Source organism: Cygnus olor, chromosome 2 (genome assembly GCF_009769625.2).
Source record: "Cygnus olor isolate bCygOlo1 chromosome 2, bCygOlo1.pri.v2, whole genome shotgun sequence".
Lineage (NCBI taxonomy): Eukaryota > Metazoa > Chordata > Aves > Anseriformes > Anatidae > Cygnus > Cygnus olor.
This window is the reverse complement of record NC_049170.1, coordinates 69,164,097-69,179,778: the sequence shown is the minus strand read 5'-3', so window position 1 is coordinate 69,179,778 and position 15,682 is coordinate 69,164,097. Positions and strand designations below refer to the sequence as shown.

The following is a 15,682-nucleotide window of genomic DNA, read 5'->3' as shown; positions in this document are numbered from 1 at the left end:
TTTTTTTCCTAGTTCAAAGGCCTAACCCAAGTAATTCTGAGCACCACGAGCATGAGTAGGGACAGCCCAACAAGTCACTGCCGGTGCTCTGCTGCCCGGCACTGCTGCTGCTTACAGACTCTCTGTTGTTTCATGTTTTTATGACAGCAGGGTAACCAGTCCTTGGCAGGTGCGCCTGGGAACTATTTTAAAGCAAATAAAAATTTTTCAGCTTTCAAAATATCCATGAGCACTCTGGAGAAAACATACTGAAGTTTTGGTTTCAAGTGACTCTCATGCAAGGTCTGAAAATTCAAAATGCTGAGAGAAATTTAGGTTCTGGGCTCCTGAAAGCAAGCAATCTTAGAGTGGTCCCAGCAATTAAACCACTGCCAGCCGATTTCCCATAGAAACAGAAGTGCCAACTACCATGCCAGAGGTTCATTTACTGAGCCAATGCACAGTGGGCAAAAGCTCCGTGTTCCTGCAATGGTCCTTAGGGCAAAAAAGTTCCCTCAAAAAAAAAAAAAGAAAAAAGATGATTCAGAGTTACGTCATGGAAAACGCGCCTGGTATTTTCTGGATCTACTCTAGTGAGGAAACAAATCTACAAGAAAATAAGCATAAATCAATGGGTAAGACACTGCTGAATGTTGGCTCCCATGGATGAGACACAAACCCTTGATATTGAATGAACTTTAAAGTTCTGTAATGCATTTGCTTTATTGTGTTTTGTTTTCCTAACAAAATGGAGCTGTTTGTCCTGAGAGGGAGCTACAGCAAGCTGACAGACTAACAGCCCTTCCTTGCACACCGGTCTACAGTAAATGCTACAGTCAAAATGCTTGCCAAATCTCAGTTGCCAGAGGAAATTGTTGAATTTGCCAGTTTCCCTGTACTCTAAGGTAAAAATACTGTGATAGTTCAAATTACAGGGCAGTAACACCATTTAGCCATATACAACACTGATTTTGAAAAATCATGAATTGTGCTGGATTTATAACATGTAGGATTTAAAGGCAGGCAAGATTGCCAATGTGCTTGCTATACACTGTCTGGATACCTGGTTCACCTGTGTCACTATTTAGTCAATACCTGAAGATAATTTATCAGGTAAGACTGAGGGCTCAGACAGGAAGTTGATGAGACATTACGGTATGAGGACGCCATTAGTTACCATGTCACATCCTCAGGAAGTGGTTTGGTGGGAATGGCTTCCTTTGCCCCATGGTGGGGGAGCTTTCAATCTGCAGCAGGATGGGCAGAGGAGTCCCACTCTTCAATCAGTGCAGATCAAACAGAGCTATTTACCTTTTCAAGTGTTAACATACGTTGGTGGTATAGGCTGGCAATGCTTTTTTCTGCTTAGTTTTGTAGTACACATGTGGGTAATGCCAGATCGAATTCTGGAGCTAAAATCAGAACATCTCGCTGATCTGTGCAATGGGATGTCAGCTGCTGGTGTCATATGAGACAGTAAAAGAAGCTGTTGTCTATCAGCGGGGAATTGCAAAATATGTCAGACTCTGGTAGTGCCAAACCAGAGTGCTCCCCTTTACATCTCATTTTGGTCTTTCCTTCTTTAATGGCCAGCAAATTACAGTCAATTAAAGGTGACTGATAGGAACTGCAGGGAATACATTCATAAACAAATATAAAAAACAGCTATATACCTTGTGATCAGGGTATACAAATTACGTCATAAGCAGAAAGTAGTTATGGTTGATTGGAGCAATTAAATGTTTTCTTTAAGAAAAGAAAAAACCCTCCAGTGAGAATATTTTAGAAAATGACTTTTTAATCATCTGTAGAACTGCTAAAATGACTGTCTCCTAATAGTTTTAAAGTGTTCCTTAGTTAGAATTAGCTGTAATCCCTTTACAGAACATCCGAATACTACCCCAGGATTGTGCTTACATGAAACTTTATTTTTAATTACAAGATCACATCATGCTTTTACATAGCCCAGAGGAGACCAAAGCATCTTTGAGCACCTTTCCCTGGTGTGCAAACAGTCACAAATCTGGGAGCCATTGCACAGGAGAGAACAAGTTCTACAACCAGTCAGGAGGCCATGGCACACAGCAAGATTCACCACTCAAGTAAGAAGCATGAATGCTGATTGAAAAATCAGGTGTTTCCAGTGCTATCAGCTGCATACTAACCAGCATCCTGCCACATTAATCAACCAGCTAACGCCTTCAGTCTTAGCTGGTTCCTCATCTACCATCATCCCTGTGGACACCACTAGTTCTGGTAAGGACACGTTTTGAGAGGAGGAGAACCATGGCCATACTGCTGTGGAAGAGCAGTCTCTGCCCAGCAGTGTGGTTGAGCTGCACACATGCCACATGGGCAGATGGCAAGGGACAGCTTGGCAGTGCCCATGTGAGCCAACAGAGTTGCTCCTGGGCACAGTACACCCCAGTGCTCCACTTCTGCCTGCCCTCAGATGGGAATTCTGCCTGCCTGCACAGCCTGGGCATGGGCACAGGCAGAGAGGGACCAGCCCTGCCAGCGGTGCCTACCTGCTCCCAGCACATAGTGAGAGAGAACACCAGATGGGAGCACACAAATAGGAAACTGACTCTTAGAAATGATAGCCTTAAAAATTATTTTCTCTGAACAGAGAGAACACAGGCTTGATATATATGCTCTACCAGTTGTCTAGTTCAACAATGAGAATGCAGCTTAAGATGTTTTGCAGGTTCAAGCCTTGTCTCAGGGAGACTCAGGATGCTGGAGAAGATAAAGGAAAGGATAAAAATGCTGAAACAAGTCTGCTTTCATCAAAGAAACCTAGATTTTTTGTTGTTGTTGCTGTGCTTTTTTTTAACTCAATGGAAAATTCACAATATTCTTCCTTAATTTTTTCCTCTAACTTTAACTGTACATCCCCTTTGTGTTTCCAAAGAAAGATAATTATTTTTTACTGACCTGCATAAACTGCTTAAAGAACTACAAATGACTGAAGATATAAAAGTGGAAAGGAAATCTGTGTATATGCACGTTATATATAATTGTTATTATTGTTACAGTCTGCCAGGAAAAGATTATTCCTAGCAAAGCATTGGATTTATTCTCTCTCTTTTTTTTAATATGTATAACTTTGGAAGCTGTTTAGTAACTAGTGATCAGGTGAAACTCAACTACCTTTGAAATCGACAAGAACTGAATTATGTGCTGGAGAGGAGGATACTTTAGCAGAAAATGTTTATATTAGTGATTATTTGTTATCTTAGATAATCATCATTTGTTTATATCTTCCAAGAAACTCATTCTGTTCCTCTGAAAAATATATAATGATTTGAAGATAATTTTAGAGGCCAAACCTACTGAAAATTTAAATCTGCGATCTAAATTCTTGCAAATAGTGTCACAGATCAGTAAAAGCAGGCTGAAGAGGATACTCTTTTTAATCATCTCACCATAGTACATTTATTCTGTTTTCTTCTTCTTTAGATGTATGATTTAAAATTACTTCTCTTTTACTGTGCATGATATAAAATCAGTCAATAATGTCAATAAAATTTATTCTAAACATAGCTTAAATGTGTCTCTGCTTCCTCCACTACAAAGGATAACAGCAATTGAGGTAATTTCCCCCACGATCCAAATCCCAATTACTGTCCAGTTCCAGGACACCTAGAACAGTTCCGCGCAGTTACCATGTTGTTCTACACAGATACCATAAGATGGACATACTATTAAAATGGACGCATATTTATATGGTCATACAGTTTGGTTCAATTGTGACCTCATCCTTGAAGTGTGTACATCATACCAAAATCGTACCTCATCCCTGCAATGTAAGTTACTCTGTGATGCCATCATTCTGTGATAGCTCTACTGTGCCCACCAGTGCTACACTGGCCAAACTAACAGCTGAGATTGTCCATACCACTCTACAGTTTCATGAACTGCCTCACTGCTATACTTCACTGCAGAAGTGTCTACAGCAGCAAGAAAAGTGGATGTTAGGCAGGGGCTAGGCTTGCAGTTTGAGCCCTCAGACATTGTTCTTCAAACCTTTTAGGACTTGTTGACACAAGTGACATTTTGATGTGAGGCACATTAGCCCACCAGTCTGAGCACAAGGCCTTGCTGGACCACGTGTATGTAGTCACTAACACTGTGGGAAAGATTTGTATCCACAAGACTGCAGTACCACCCTCAGAAGGAACGCATTGGGCTAATACTGAGGAATAAGAATCTGGAAGAGTGCCCGGGATCATAAGAAAGAGAAAAAAAAAAAAAAAAAACTTCCACTACAACTTGTCAATGAATATGGAAAAAAGATGAGTGATGATTAAGAGTTTAAAATAATCTCCTTTCCACCCTTTCACCTGCCTCCAGTTAAATCCTAAAGCCAGCCATGCCCCTGGCTTCCATTATAATAGAATTATTGTTTGTAGAGTTTTGACCAATCAGCAGCCAACAGTGAAGAAATGACAAATGTGTGCACACGGGAGGGCCTTTGGGAAGAAAAGAGAAAGGAAAAAAGAAAATTTATTATTGCCAGTCTACTGATGAATGCAGGCATTAGAATAGCAGATGTAGAGTATACAAGGGGCTTGAGAGCGAAAAGCTAAGTGTTGCCTCAGAGCACCAGGAAATGGAGCCAGGATTGTGAAACCCATCAAGATGCCTGCGCTGTGCATTCTTTAATATACAATGAAATGCTTTAATAACTAAAACCAAAAGCGCTAAAAACAGCAATTGCTTCCTGCAAGAGCCCTTGAAATGAGGTTTACTGTTTGTGTAGTGTAGTTGTCAGTGTAAAGGAGGAAGATGGAGGGAACTGGAATTCTGCTTGCTAGAATTTGGATGTTTGCCACAGCACATGGGACTGCTGCTTGGAATACACCAAAAAAAAAAAAAAAAAAAAAAAAAAAGGAGTAGAAAGGATGCAGCCTTAGCTCCAAGGTAATGGATAATCCAGAAACAGCTGTTTCTCTTCCGCAACCTTTTTTAAACTGCCACAGGAGACCTCTTTCCACTCAGAGCTCAGTTATTCTTCAGCATTGACTTCTCAACACACCACTTTGGCTTTCACAAGTAATCTGTTGGACAGGCTAGAAAACCTGTGCTGAATTCCCTTGTCTCCAATGTTTGGCTTCAGTTAGGAGAAGATTTGCCCCAAGACTAAACGTGTAATATCAAGCATAACCTTTCCTTAGCTTATTGTACTTGCTCCTAAATCTAAATTATGTATACCTTGTGTGTGTTTATGTGTATCTGAGTGAGAGAGATAAACTCCAACAGCAATGGAAAATGTGGACTCCATTCACTGTGCATCCACTGTAATATGAACAGACTCAGAGGTGTGGGGGCATATATAGACTTAACCACATCTACTGTAAAAAGAGGAAAAAAATGCTGAGAAGCATTTTGTCATGTTTTCCATTTGAAATGTGTGAGCTGTGGAAACTCAAAGCTATAACATTAATGTTTCTTCTGGTAGGCTTTTTCCTGTGCTATTTGTTTGCTATCACGTTTTGTGGGAACTTGACAAGTTTGTGACGTGTTTTTTTTTTTTTTTCCCCCTTTCCCCATATCTAGAAGATATGCACACATTTGAGTTATGACTTTCCTACAGGAACTAACAGCTGTATGTGCAAATCATGCATATAAATCAATTATCGAGGCCTACGTACTATAAATGCATCCATTAATTAAGCAATGTCAGATGCTATGAACCATGAAGTTCATTACATCTTTAGCATTCAAACCAAGGATTATTTGAAGAAGCAATACTATGTTTACCTAATAGCTAATGAAATTAAGCCAGGTTGTTGCCAACATTCTTATTTTATGCCTAATTCAGTGTTTAAATGTTTATGAATAAAACACTAACTGCTGAAAGCAGAAATGTTGAAAAGTAATTACTAGTAAGTTATTACGCACTTGAGGACTCATTATACCAGACTTGGGAGTTTTAAGATCACCAGTGTAACACACTCTCCAAAAACACAGAATTTTTATGGGCTAAAAGCTGGAAAGACATAAATGCTGTTGAATTTGTCCTGGCTGAGTGGAAATTTTGATGATCGTGGTAGCATGATTTATGGGTATAACATTTTCCAGTCATTACGTGGTTACATTTCAACATTGTGACATTATTTGCATATGTGAATATCCCTGCAAATTAACTTCTGATGAGAGCTACATCTGCCTGGATTAAGAAACTCCTATCTTAAAACCAATTCAGCTGTTACCCTGAAGGACCTAGTTGGGAAAAAAAAAAATGCAATGTCATCACATATATTTTTCCATATATATAGCCTGTGATATATTTAAATATTGCAGGACAACACTAGTTACCCTGTTAGAGGTTATTCTAACAGTTGTTATTCTACCAACTAAGAGGCACTCAGTGATATCAGCATTCGGATTTTCTCTGCTGCATAGCACTCTGCTTCCCTCTGTTCCATTAACCTTTCTACAGATACAAGTGTCAAAAGTTAGAGTAGGATTAAGCATTGCTGTTCAAAGTCAATCTTGGCCACGTGAACAAATCAAAGCCAGATGAAAACAATGCAAAGGAAAGAAACAAAACAATAAGCCTCCCTAAAAATACCAGAAAAGAACAGCAAAGACTGTTAGGCAAACACCACATTCTCCTGCTGGCTCAGCATTTCCCAGAAACAGGCATTTCTGGTACAGGACACATATCCACAGAAAAAATCATACAGCCCCTACCACAGGCAACTTACATATGGGCTCTGAATGTAATCAGTAGGCACAAGAGTAGAATCAGGCAGGGGAACACATGATAAATAACATTTTTTGGCAAACTAACAGTACATTCATGTCAGACTCTTGCTGAGAACTTTGCAGACCATGTTGGGGAGTACGGGAGGGGGATTGTTGTTTGTTCTTTTAAGAAGCCTAGTAAAGAGGAATTTCAGGGAAGAACGCAAAGGAGAATCAGGAGGAAGACTTGTGAAAAGAACGGAGAGAGAAGCAGCAGCATATTTGAGCATGGGGAAAGCAAACAAACAAACCAGTGGGCTTCAAACTCCTGACTAGAAGTGGTATGTGATGGCTGGGAGGGGAGGCAGGAAAAGAGATTGTTGCTTATGGAGTCCAACAGAACTGCTCCATACAAAATACTGGGAACAGCATGGAAGAGATGTCAAGGCAGCGTGTCTCTTTGGGCAGGCTCTGAGAAACTGTCCCTTTCTGAAAGAGGTAGAGTTGTAAAGGAATGGATGGGACTTCACTGGGAGGATTAGAGGGAGGAATACGTCACTCTGGAGGCAAGGAACTCCTGGGAGTGGGAGGTTGTACAGGGAAAATGAAGAGACCTATGTGAGCCCTGAGGGGTTTTGAGCTGATCTTCTGAGTGGATCTGAAACACTTCAGAGATGGCAGAGAAGGACAAAAACTGATATTTTAGGGTGAAAGAGAACAGGTCTAAAGAAACAAGGAAACTGTGGTAATCAGTCACAAAGCAGAGTTTGTGCTTGAGCTGAAAATATGCATATTAAGTGTAGAGGGCATCAAGGATAGGAGCATTTGTAAAGGTATTTCACACACTGAGAGCGTGAGTAGAGAGCGAGAACCATGAGAGAAAGTAAGAAGCACCAAACTGAGTGGGGAAAAAAGATATATATATACATATATATATATCATCAGATTTGCCTGAACTTTTAGGAATAGAAGAAATCAGATATTTTGTTAGGAGCATTTTGATTTTTACTGTTGTGGTTTAGCCCGGCTGGCAGCCAAACACCACACAGCCGTTCGCTCACCCTCGCCCCTCCCTCTCCGGGATGGGGGAGAGAAACGGGAAAGTGAAGTCTGTGAGTTGAGATAAAGACAGTTTATTAAGACAGGGAAAAGAATAACAACAACAACAATAATAATAATAGTATTAATAGTAATAATGTGTACGAAATAAGTGATGCACAATGCAATTGCTCACCACCCGTTGACCGATGCCCAGCCTATCCCCGAGCAGCCGGCCCCCCCCTCCACCCCGGCTAGCCACCCCTATATATTGTTCAGCATGACGTCAGATGGTATGGAATACCCCTTTGGCCAGTTTGGGTCAGCTGTCCTGGGTCTGTCCCCTCCCAGCTCCTGCTGCACCCCTAGCCTGCTCGCTAGCAGGACAGAGAGAGAAGCTGAAAAGTCCTTGGCTTGGTGTAAGCACTGCTCTACAACAATTAAAACATCAGCATGTTATCAGCGCTCTTCTCATTCTAATCCAAAACATAGCACCCTGCCAGCTACTAGGAGGAAAATTAACTCTGTCCTACCTGAAACCAGGACAGATATCCACCCCTTATTCCATACCATTTATGTCATGCTCAGGTTACACTCTTTCCAATACCTTCTAATTAATCACCATTTTCATCTATGATATATAGCAACCATGGTAGCGATGACATACAGTGTTATATGATAATTAACATACTACAATTCAACTCATGGGCTATTCTCACCCAGTATTAGGTCCCCTTGAGGTACACACCAGACCTCCCCATTCTTTTGCATTACCCACCAAGTGCGTCCAGGTCCCTGAGCAAAAGCAATCCCACGAATGGGCTTGCCTTTTCCTGAGGCAGGAGTAGCCCAGACTGTCTTACCCAGCATGTTTCTTACGTGCACTACAGGAACTTTATCCCCTTCTACAGTGCGTAACAGGTTTGATTGGGCAGGTCCAGCTCGGCTGGCAGATCCTCTAGTATTGACTAACCAGGTGGCCTTTGCCAAATGTGTTTCCCAATTTTTGAATGTCCCAGCACCCATTGCTTTCAGTGTAGTCTTTAACAGTCCATTGTATCGTTCAACTTTCCCGGAGGCTGGTGCATGATAGGGGATGTGATACACCCACTCAATACCATGTTCTTTGGCCCAAGTGTCTATAAGGTTGTTTCGGAAACGAGTCCCGTTGTCTGACTCAATTCTTTCTGGGGTGCCATGTCGCCATAGGACTTGCTTTTCAAGGCCCAGGATAGTGTTCCAGGCAGTGGCATGGGGCACAGGATATGTTTCCAGCCATCCGGTGGTTGCTTCCACCATTGTAAGTACGTGGCGCTTGCCGTTGCGGGTTTGGGGGAGTGTGATGTAATCAATCTGCCAGGCCTCTCCATACTTGTATTTCAGCCATCGTCCTCCATACCAGAGAGGCTTTGACCGTTTGGCTTGTTTAATTGCAGCACATGTTTCACAATCATGAATAACCTGTGCTATAGTGTCCATGGTCAGGTCCACCCCTCGGTCACGAGCCCATCTGTATGTTGCATCTCTACCTTGATGGCCTGAGGTGTCATGGGCCCATCGGGCTATAAATAATTCACCTTTATGTTGCCAGTCCAGGTCCACCTGAGCCACTTCAGTCTTAGCAGCCTGATCCACCTGCTGGTTGTTTTGATGTTCTTCAGTAGCCCGATTCTCGGGCACATGAGCATCTACATGGCGTACCTTTACAACCAGGTTCTCTACCAGGGCAGCAATATCTTGCCACAATGCAGCAGCCCAGATGGGTTTGCCCCGGCGTTCCCAGTTGTTCTGCTTCCATTGCTGTAGCCACCCCCACAGGGCATTTGCTACCATCCATGAATCAGTATAGAGATAGAGAACTGGCCACTTTTCTCGTTCAGCAATATCTAAGGCCAGCTGAACGGCTTTCACTTCTGCAAACTGACTCGATTCACCTTCTCCCTCAGCAGCTTCTGCAACTCGTCGTGTAGGACTCCATACAGCAGCTTTCCATCTCCGATGCTTTCCCACAATACGACAGGACCCATCAGTGAACAGGGCATATTTCTTCTCATTTTCTGGTAGCTTGTTGTACAGTGGGGCTTCTTCAGCACGGACCACCTCCTCCTCTGATGATATCCCAAAGTACTTGCCTTCTGGCCAGTCCATAATCACTTCCAGGATTCCTGGGCGACTGGGGTTTCCTATTCGAGCCTGCTGAGTAATCAGTGCAACCCACTTGCTCCATGTAGCATCAGTTGCATGATGTGTAGAGGGGACCCTTCCTTTGAACATCCAACCCAGTACCGGCAGTCGGGGTGCCAGGAGGAGCTGCGCTTCAGTACCGACCACTTCCGAAGCAGATCGAACTCCCTCATATGCTGTCAGTATCTCCTTTTCGGTTGGAGTATAGCGGGCCTCAGATCCTCTGTATCCCCGACTCCAAAACCCCAGGGGTCGACCTCGAGTTTCCCCAGGTTCTTTCTGCCAGAGGCTCCAGGTGGGACCATTCTCCCCGGCTGCGGTGTAGAGCACATTCTTTACATCTGGTCCTGTTCGGACTGGCCCAAGGGCTACTGCATGAACTATTTCCTGTTTAATTTGTTCAAAGGCTTGTCGTTGCTCAGGGCCCCATTCAAAAGCATTCTTCTTACGAGTTACTTGGTAGAGCGGGTTTACAATCAGACTGTAATTTGGAATATGCATTCTCCAAAACCCCACGACACCTAGGAAAGTTTGTGTTTCCTTTTTGCTAGTTGGTGGAGACATAGCTGTTATTTTGTTGATCACATTCATTCGGATTTGACGACGTCCATCTTGCCATTTTATTCCTAAAAACTGGATCTCTCGTGCAGGTCCTTTAACTTTATTTTGTTTTATGGCGAAACCGGCCTTCAGAAGGATTTGGACTATTTTCTTCCCTTTCTCGAAAACTTCCTCTGCAGTGTCACCCCACACAATGATGTCATCGATGTACTGCAGGTGTTCAGGAGCCTCCCCCTGCTCCAGCGCAGACTGGATCAGTCCATGGCAAATGGTAGGGCTATGTTTCCACCCCTGGGGCAGCCGATTCCAAGTATATTGGACTCCCCCCCAAGTGAAAGCAAACTGTGGCCTGCACTCTGCTGCTAGAGGGATGGAGAAAAATGCATTAGCAATATCAATTGTGGCATACCACTTGGCTGCCTTTGATTCCAGTTCGTACTGGAGTTCTAGCATGTCCGGCACTGCAGCACTCAGTGGTGGCGTGACTTCGTTCAGGCCACGATAGTCCACTGTTAGTCTCCACTCACCATTAGACTTTCGCACTGGCCATATGGGACTATTAAAAGGTGAATGGGTCTTGCTGATCACTCCTTGGCTCTCCAGTTGACGAATTAGCTCGTGGATGGGAATCAGGGAGTCTCGGTTGGTGCGATATTGCCGCCGGTGCACAGTTGTGGTAGTGATTGGCACTTGCTGTTCTTCAACCCTCAGCAACCCCACAACAGAAGGGTCCTCTGAGAGACCGGGCAAGGTAGACAACTGTTTAATGTCCTCTGTCTCTAAGGCAGCTATGCCAAAAGCCCAGCGGAACCCTTTTGGGTCCTTGAAATATCCTCTTCTAAGATAGTCTATGCCAAGGATGCACGGAGCATCCGGGCCAGTCACAATACAGTGCTTTTGCCACTCATTTCCGGTTAGACTCACTTCAGCTTCCGATACAGTTAACTGCTGGGATCCCCCTGTCACGCCATAAATACAGATGGGCTCTGCCCCTTTACAGCTTGATGGCATTAGAGTACATTGTGCACCGGTGTCTACTAGAGCCTTACACTTCTGTGCGTCAGACGTGCCAGGCCATCGAATCCACACAGTCCAATAAACTCGGTTGTCCCTTTCCTCCCCCTGGCTGGAGGCAGGGCCCCTCTAGTCCTGGTCAGAATCTTCGTTTCTGTGTTTAAAAGACTGCCTGCTAGAAGTTGGAGCAGCAAACTTTTCAGAGAACCCCTTTCTCCCGATTGTTTTCTTTTGCAACTCACGTACCCGTGCCTCTAGGGTCTCAGTAGATTTTCCATCCCATTTTCTCATGTCCTCTCCATGGTCACGTAGGTAAAACCACAGGGTGGCGCGGGGTGTGTACCCATCATATTGTCTTCTTTGCACGGATGCACGTTTACCCCTAATAGCCGAGACGCTGGTTTGTACAGGTGGGGAAGAAAATACACTCTCTTTAAGTTGGTGGACCTCTTCAAAAAGTTTCTCCAAAGTATTCTCTTTTAGTTGGTGGCCACTGGTTCGTTCAGGTAGGGGGGAAGATAAATTCTCTTTAAGTTGGTGGAACTCTTCAGAGAGTTTCTCCACAGCCGAGACGCAGGCCTGTAGGGAAGAGGAGAGATTTCCTTCGTACTCCCGGAGTTGTTTAGCCATGTCACCCACTGTGGGATCTTCACCGTCTTTCCAGGTTATTATTGCCAATGTGCTGGCCCATGTTGATGGTGCATTCCGTACAAACTTCTGCCATATGGGTCGAGTACACTGGACTTCATCTGGATCTGTGGATGTTTGTGCGTCGTCTAGGTCCTTATAAATTACTTCCCGTACGGCTAATTCCCTCAGGTACTGAATTCCCTTCTCCATGGTGGTCCACTTGACTGGTAGACATACAAGTTCTTCCTTGTAGGGATACCTTCCCTTCATAGCTAACAGGAGACGCCTCCAGAGGCTGTGAGATCGTGCTCCATCTCCAATTGCTTTGTCAATGCTTGCATCTCTAGCAAGGGATCCCAAACGCTTGGCTTCCCTGCCCTCTAATTCCACACCATTGGCTCCAGTGTCCCAGCACCGGAGCAGCCAGGTGACAAGCTGTTCACCTATACAGCGACCAAAATCTTTTCGCACATCTCGTAGCTCACGCTGGTATAGGGTTCGGGTAGTTACTGTTGATTTTCTGACATCCTCATCCTCATCTTCATCCTCCTGCACACTTGATGGCCCAGCCTCGTCTTCTCCACACCCAGACTTAGCAGAAGACTTTCTGCGTTCTAAACGACCTGAGTCTCTACACCATTTTTTCACCTTTTCTACAGGGGCAACTTGCACTGCTACAGCTCACCTCTCCAACCCAGCCACAGGGTCTGCCACAGGGGTTGGAATACCCTCTGCAGGGGCAACTTGCACTGCTACAGTTCGTTTCTCCGACCCAGCCACAGGGTCTGCCACAGGGGTTGGAATACCCTCTGCAGGGGCAACTTGCACTGCTACAGTTCGTTTCTCCGACCCAGCCACAGGGTCTGCCACAGGGGTTGGAGTATCCTCTGCAGGGGCAACTTGCACTGCTACAGTTCGTTTCTCTGACCCAGCCACAGGAGTGGGAACGGCTGCGGGAGCCGGGACGGCTGCGGGAGCTGGAGCCGGGCCGGCTGCGGGAGCCGGGACTGGAACGGCCGCAGGGTCTGTCACTAGGTTGATAGTAGCATCAATTGCAGCTCGATAGGCACAAGCCAGACCCCAGCACGCCACAGTGATTTGTGTCACTTTGGAACTGCCAGAGTCATGACACCTTTTTTTGAAGCATTCTACCAGTTTTTTAGGATTTTGCAGTTGTTCAGGGGTGAATGTCCAAAACACTGGAAGTGCCCACTGCCCTAGAAACCTGCCCATATCCTCCCACACTCCCTGCCACTCGCAAATATCCCGCCTCAAGACAGATCTCCGGATGAGATTCCTAAGTAGTTGTTTAATCTTAAACAAAACCTGAAGCGCATTCAAGAGACATAACAACAAGAACATGCTGGTCTGAGTATCCCAAGGATATTCAACATCTTGGAGAGCTACTGTAACTAGCTCGGGGGATAAGAGGGTGGTGAAGGAGGAAGGGAGAGTGAACAGGTAGGAAAAAATATCTTCCCCTGTCCCCTCCAGAGATTGACTCCCTGATGAAAAAAGGCAATAGGTGTAATTGCTAATAGTTTCTGAGATATGGTTTCCGAAGTATAGAGTTGACGACAGTGCTGAGTACAGATACCAGGTTAGAGTCATGACCAGATATCTCATCATTTCATAAACCATTGTTACACCACACAGTACCATAACAATCTTAAACCAGGGCCCGGAAAGGATAAACAGCACGACAGGGAGCACATACAGAAAGTAACTTGCTATAAAACTCAATTTGGGAAACTTGAGATTAAGGCAGACAGACTTGAGATTAAGGCAATCAACATTGTGACTAGCAACTATTAAGCAGGTCGAATACTTATACCAATTTTAGTTTAACACACTCTGGTCAAATCTGTCGATATCTCAACCCTCCGAGCCCCACGTTGGGCGCCAAATGGACTGTTGTGGTTTAGCCCGGCTGGCAGCCAAACACCACACAGCCGTTCGCTCACCCTCGCCCCTCCCTCTCCGGGATGGGGGAGAGAAACGGGAAAGTGAAGTCTGTGAGTTGAGATAAAGACAGTTTATTAAGACAGGGAAAAGAATAACAACAACAACAATAATAATAATAGTATTAATAGTAATAATGTGTACGAAATAAGTGATGCACAATGCAACTGCTCACCACCCGTTGACCGATGCCCAGCCTATCCCCGAGCAGCCGGCCCCCCCCTCCACCCCGGCTAGCCACCCCTATATATTGTTCAGCATGACGTCAGATGGTATGGAATACCCCTTTGGCCAGTTTGGGTCAGCTGTCCTGGGTCTGTCCCCTCCCAGCTCCTGCTGCACCCCTAGCCTGCTCGCTAGCAGGACAGAGAGAGAAGCTGAAAAGTCCTTGGCTTGGTGTAAGCACTGCTCTACAACAATTAAAACATCAGCATGTTATCAGCGCTCTTCTCATTCTAATCCAAAACATAGCACCCTGCCAGCTACTAGGAGGAAAATTAACTCTGTCCTACCTGAAACCAGGACATTTACCAATATAAATATTCTAAGTTCGGTTCAATAACTACTTCAAATCTTCTGTTCCAGAAATTCATTAATATTGCTGCTGCTTGAACACACTGCTTTTGCTAAAAGACATTGCAATTCAGTTGAAATTTTAAAATTGCAATGATTTTATAAACTTGTAATGAAATTCACTATGCGTGCAAGTTGAAAGCTTGACACACAAAAGACAATAGCCAAACCCCAAGGAGCAACTGGAAACTGTTTCAGAAGCTCACATATACAGTCTTAACTGAGGGCTAAATGTACAGAAACTAAAAATGAGCAGAAATAATCATACCCCATTTTTAAATGCTTTTCATTCCAGTGTTGTGAATTAGAGCTACATTTCAACTAACATTTTAAAATCATTAAGAACAAAGTGTCCTCCCATAAGTCCAATAAGGGGTAGAAAATACCACTGTGCTTTGTGTTGCCAAAATCAATAGCTAAAGTAGCTTCTCAAAAAAAAAAAATGTAGGCAAAGGCACAACTAAGTCATATTGTTTGAGTTAAACATGTACAAGTAAATGATACCAACCATTCTTAGACTGAGCAGTGGCTTACTATGAGAGCAGTCTTGATATAAAGTATAGTAGTAAACTGGGAAAGAACAATAGAGTCAACACCATCACATATTTATATATGTTGAACAGACATCTCTCCATGACCATAATACTCTGGCATATCTCTACAGCTTCCAGACTGGAACTGGTTTGCTCCTGCCAGGCAGGCGTGGAGGTAATAGAGCCTGCTTGCCTATACCCCCATGTGGAAACCTAAATCTACTGCTTGAAATCTCAGACTCTGTAGCTTGTTACTACCTCATATAACAAGTTACTTGATAGACTACATCCAGCCATCTTCAGTATTGCTGAATACGGTCACATGAAAAGGTTAGTAAGCAGAACACATATATTTACTCTTACCAGCATTCACAGCAAAGGGATCCGTTCCAATGGTGGTAATTCTTTAGTGAATACCACTGGTATGAAATGTGAACACAGTCTTTGGAAGACAGGAGGGATTCTCTCTCTAAAGCAAAGCTGGTCTCACACACTAGGGAAGACCTTGTGAT

General features: G+C 44.0%; 1 protein-coding gene across 1 annotated transcript in view; it reads right to left on the bottom strand.

Moving 5' to 3' along the window:
- Positions 1-15,644, bottom strand: part of LOC121065748 — a 36,576-nt gene extending 20,932 nt beyond the window's left edge. Inside the window, exon 1 of the mRNA XM_040548760.1 lies at positions 15,534-15,644. The gene's annotated coding sequence lies outside the window, so the exon portion shown is untranslated. The remainder of the gene's footprint in view (positions 1-15,533) is intronic.
- Between the last annotated feature and the right edge of the window lie 38 nt (positions 15,645-15,682).